Source organism: Ursus arctos, unplaced genomic scaffold, assembly GCF_023065955.2.
Source record: "Ursus arctos isolate Adak ecotype North America unplaced genomic scaffold, UrsArc2.0 scaffold_7, whole genome shotgun sequence".
NCBI classification, from domain to species: domain Eukaryota; kingdom Metazoa; phylum Chordata; class Mammalia; order Carnivora; family Ursidae; genus Ursus; species Ursus arctos.
The window spans coordinates 65,045,142-65,050,557 of record NW_026623089.1 but is presented as its reverse complement, the minus strand read 5'-3'; the positions used below and the strand labels follow the sequence as shown (position 1 = coordinate 65,050,557).

Here is a 5,416-nt window from a genome sequence, read left to right as displayed (position 1 = left end):
AACACCTGGCGTTTTTGTGATTACTGTGAAAAAAAAAATTCTGACAGTTCTCTGATGTTGATTTGTTTTGTTGTTGTATTTTTTACGTATGTATTTTATTTACAAAGTACACACGTAAAGCTAGGTTTACATTCTGTATACAGCTCTTATACAACTATAAAACCTAGCAAACACAGGAATATTAAAAAAGCTATAAGACAAAAAATATCTCTAAAACTAGACCCATTTATTCTAATGTGTCAGATGTTGTTCTGAAGACACTACATAGATATTCTCAGAGTGTGAATACGGCCCCAGCAGGTTCTTTTTCAATTTGGCGTGCCCACCCTGCCGTACTCTTCCTCAGTTCTCCCGCCGTTCTCCCTGCACGCCCACTTTCTATCTGCAGAGCCTGTGCGGATGTCACTGGGCCTTCAGCTGGCCTTCTTACAGCTCCTTCTGTCATTTTGTTATGATCTGGGGATCAGTAAGTCCTGCCAGTGGGGCGAAGGCTTAGAAATACAGTTTCTGTGGGAGTGTTCACTTTCGTCACCCTGATGATCTGGAAAAAGAAAAAATAGAGGTGCATACATACATATATATAAAGTTTATCTTTGAAATTACAGTATAACTTAAACATTTTCATCGAGAATGGTTGGACTCCATGTTAACTATCGTTTGTTATTTTCTGTATCCTGATGCTCTGACATCTGGGGTCGTGCTGACGCTGGAGGGACTGGCCCTCCCAGGGTTAGCCAATTCCTAGAGATAGTAATAAATCACCAGTGAGGGAGTTTTTCAAATGCAAGCCAGCCAATCCAGAGCCCACACCCCAATCAGCTCCTCTATGACACTCTCGCACACTCCGGGCCACTAGCCTCCTGCCCTGAGCACCCAGGGCCAGGAACCAGACAGCTAGGGACAGCCCCAATGCCCCAGAGCTCACTGACAATTATTCAGCTAGCCAATCCTGTCCCTGGTAACCCTGTGTCAACCGTTCCTTCCCATGAAAATCACAGTAAAGGCTCTTGCCTACATCCCCGCCCCCTGCCTCTGCCTCCCTGACCGATCCCGGCGCTTCTCCATGTGGCCTGCATGGCATGCCTCCCAGTTAATGTGAGCAGAAAAACTTCTTTCAGGAGTCATTTCCATGTCTGCATGTCTTATCATACCTGAGAAACACAAATCCTGGGTATATTTTTAAAACAGACTCCCTGAGAATATCCCTATAACCTACCAAGGTCTTGAAAACATCCTGATGTCCCTGAAAGAACACAGGCCTGGAAGTCAAGAGCATAGGGTGTTTGCCTCTGTCCTGTCCCAACTCCATCCCACCTAACTGGCCTCCTCATGGGATTGCAGGAGATAAAAGCACGTGTGAAAGTTCCTGATGAATTGCCCATGCTCCATACACACTCATTTTCTTGCTGAGCCTGACATCTTACTTCTTGCTGTGAGGCCCAGCTGGCCATGATTTGGGGTTACCTCTCCATATCTCTCATCCCCCCACCAGGCCCAGGCCCCACTGGACCAGCCACATGGGGTCCATAACCAGAGGGATAGAGGCATCCCATGAAATTCAAGGGCATCCCCATCTCATGAAAGGGCTCAGGCATCTGCTGAAATCTTTCATGAGAGCTCTGTATTTTCAGTAACACCACAAATCCCCTTCTTCACGAAACCCTTCACATGAGCCGAATGCACCGAGTTACCTGGCCTGCTCAGTTCTGCTTTTGGAGAGCCAAGGTCAGCTTACACCAGTGAGACATGACAGGCATCCTGTAAGTCCTCAAGAAGACAGGGCCTCACACACCTGACAGCTGGGAAATTGAGGGAAAGCATGGAAACGCAGCAGCAGCTTTAGAGAAAGGTCTCTGGGTTCCCCCATAACTTGAATGTCACTCTTGGTCCTCATACCACATCTGGATGCTCTCTTGTCTCACTGGCTTGTGGGCTTTCTGAGGACCGGGACCAGACGTTTTCCAACTATTCTCAGCACCCGCCACCTGGGAGCTGCTGGCGCAAGGGGCTGTGAACCTGAGGCAGAAAGTGAATGTGTTTTCTTTTTCAGCATTCACTGAAATTAACACACACACACACACACACACACACACACACAGGCATGCACACACACAGGAAATAAAGAGGCTACCAATGTTTTACATACTTTAAATTATTATAAGAAATACTTCATAATTAATTTCCATTTACCTTTTTTCCATTTATCATGTTTTACTTGCTAAAAATTTTAAATCTCGGGGCATCTGGGTGGCTCAGTCGATTGGGCAATGGACTCTTGATTTCAGCTCATACCATGATTTCAGGGTGGTGGGATTGAGCCCCACGTAGGGCTCTGCGCTCAGTGTGTAGTCTCCTTCAAATTCTCTCTCCCTCTCTCTCTGCCTCTCTCTCTCACTCTCTCTCACAAGCATACACGCTCTCTCTAAAACAAATAAATAAATAAATCTTTCAAAAAATCTTCAGTCTCTTCCTTTTTTTAAATTTCAGCATGTCTATATATTGATTTTTTTCTTGTTCTAGATAATTTCCCTTTAGAAGATTACTTCCTTCCTCTCTCCCTCTCTCCCCCTCATTCTCTCTCTTTTCATTCTTGTTTTTAAGTGTGTGTGTCCCCTATCCAAAGTGCCATGCTCTGATTTGGGGCTCAGTTGTTAACTCCTGACTCATTTGGACCCCCATGGTGCCAAAGTCTGATGAGCTCGACCTGTTACCCAACCTGCTAAGCAGAGGTGAGGGGACTCCTCAGGGTCCCTCCCAGGGTACAGGGGTGGGGGCGGTCCGGCTTGAGAGTTCTCTGTGATCTCTTCACCCCAGAGCTCAGCCAAGCCTGCTCGCTCCTGTCAGGCAGACCCTCCTGTGCTCAGTTTCCTATCTTCATCCCTAACTTCATCGTAGGAAACTTTTTCCTACCCCCACCCTCTTCTGAATCTCCCAGCCCCTCCCCTCTGCACACCTTTAGTGATCCCGGGGAGGACCAGGTTTAGTGGATGCTACAGCTAAAATTCTAAGAAGAAAAATAGAAGCAAATTCACATATACAAAACATCAAATTTGGGGAGGGATTTCTATCCTTTGTTTCTCTTGGGCTTAAGCAGCACATGAATTCAAAGAGCCAGCATCCACCAGAGACTTCATTCTGTAGACAGAACGAAACAGATTCTAGCTTAAAGGCAGAGAAGCAAGTCTATGCGGAAGGAGGGAGGAAGAAGCAAAGGGAGTCATTACCGTCAAACAAATTGTACTCCTGTCTCCCGGGGGAGGGAGCGAGGCAGCGGCAGCTGGACCTCTCTTGCCGACTGCCAGTGGAATCACCAGCTGACTTCCAGTAAGCGCAGCGGTAGAGAGCTTTCATTATTGATGATGACTCGTAATAACACTTCGCTCTTCCCAGCACAGGGTCTGGCCTTGGTCCTTCTCCCAGTCTTGGTTACAAATTCCTTTTTGTAAGCGCAATAAGACATTCTGGGCAGTGCATTCCTTGGGGATTATTGTACTGCTGGGCTCTTTGGTCTCATGTTCTAGAACATCAGCTGAAGTCATGGATAATGGACCAGAAATTCATTCTCTGTTGGGTCCTATTGTTTACATGAAAGCAGCTTTCAGAACTTCCCCCAAGCCTAGAATGCAATGATTTCTTAGTTCCCACTGCCCAGTAGAGCCCTCCCCTCCACCCTGGTGGCAAATGCCCATTTTTGCTCTATAGCCACTGGGGAAGCTGAACTAAGGGCATGCTGTCAAGACAAGGAGCTAAGGAACAGGGCTCCAGACTTAACTTGGCAATGCATTCGGGGTGAGTCGGATAAAGGTCGCCCGCACAGCACATGAGCAGATGTCCGGTTTCTAGAGGTGGAATAATTCAGAGATCCCGAGACTGCTAAGACCACCACCCGAGAGTGGTGTTTCCTTGGCTGAGAGGATCAAGGGGCCCTTTCTTCTAGGGGTCCTGATGGACGAGTGCCTGCTCCTTGCCTGAAAGTCTCCCACCGCTTTCACAGCAGAGAGAGAGGTTGCGCTATGGGACAGGGTGGGGAAAAGAAAACTACTGTCGCCGACTGTTAGCGCTGAGGAGGGCAAATTTGATTACCTAGAGAGTAGACTCAAGTCCTATTCTTGCCACATCCAAGCTCTGTGACCTAATCAAGTTACTTAAACTTTTGGAGTTTTGATTTCTCCTTCATAAAATGAAGATCATCGTATCTTCCTTTATTGTTATCATGAAGATTAAGATTATGCATATGAAAGAGTCAGTATGCTCTGGCCCATGGTAAATGGCTCAGTAAATAACAGCTGTTAGTAGTATTATGAACACAAAAAGAAACTCTAAAATGTGAAAGAGGAAATAAAATAATAAATGAAATAAAATCAAATGTGAAAGAAATCTCAGAAGCATGGACTCTTAGATTGGAAAAAATGGTCATGTAGGCCATCCTTGTCCAAAGTCCCTGGCACGTCGAGAGGAAGGGGGGCTGCTCCTGCTCTCTCTGCCCTACTCGGGCCCTCTGCTTTCTGAGAAGCCACCTCTCCCACCTCCTGGGAATAAAACCACAGGCCGGGGCAATCCTGCTCAGGCTTGAGAATGTAACCCTTCTACAGGCAGCCAGTGTGACCATTACAGTAGGCCAAGCCCATATCACACTATTCGCCCCTTGAATTTCATCAGGTGTGCTTGGGTTTGTCTCATGTGGGTCTGGTCTCTCCAAGTACATCTTAAGCTCCTGGTGGGCAAGGACTGGGCTTGTACCACATTCAGGCCTCCCCCAACTCTGGTCCTGAGCGGACTATAGGTGTTTACTAAGACTTATTTTTTGCTTGAAAAACTATTTTGCATTTCACTGGAGCTTAACACATGATTAAATAAATACAGAAATAAAGTTTATCTGTCATAAAGATGATCTTCCCATGACCTACAACATCCACTGCATTTAAGAAATTACTTTCTGTTGAGGTGAAGGGGAAATGTTAATAATTATTTGGGAATCTGAGTTTTTAAGTGATTGGTGGCAATTCTAGAATTGCTACAGAGGAGGAATTTAGGGTTACCCATTGGGTTGGGCAAGGGCATTAAGGGATTTGTCTTGAAGCTGTGATTACATAGGAAGTTCATTGCTTTTTAAACTTTATTTCATGTTTTTTTGGACTAGCTTTGGGAGATATTGGAGATTATGGGGGAAAGAGATCTGAAGACCTCCATAAGCAAGATAATATGTAGTGTCAGCACCCCCAGAAGTAAATATTTTAATTCCTAAATTTGGGTGTCTATTCCTTTCCCTACTATATTAGTTATCTATTGCTGCATGGCAAATTACCCCAATACCCCAGCAGTTTATGTAACAAACATTTATTATCTGGCAGCTTCTTTGGGTCAAAAATCTGGGAATGGCTTAGCTCATGGTCTCTCATCACATTGCAACCAAGGT

At 45.6% G+C, this 5,416-nt stretch overlaps 1 long non-coding RNA gene across 1 annotated transcript; it reads right to left on the bottom strand.

Annotated features, from left to right (window-relative positions):
• Positions 1 to 230: 230 nt before the first annotated feature.
• On the bottom strand, positions 231 to 3,323 carry LOC130543059 (uncharacterized). Its single transcript, XR_008958085.1, has 3 exons — positions 3,225 to 3,323; positions 1,692 to 2,016; positions 231 to 541 (listed from the first exon to the last, which is right to left on the bottom strand). It is a non-coding gene; the product is annotated as an uncharacterized LOC130543059 (long non-coding RNA).
• Positions 3,324 to 5,416: the final 2,093 nt, after the last annotated feature.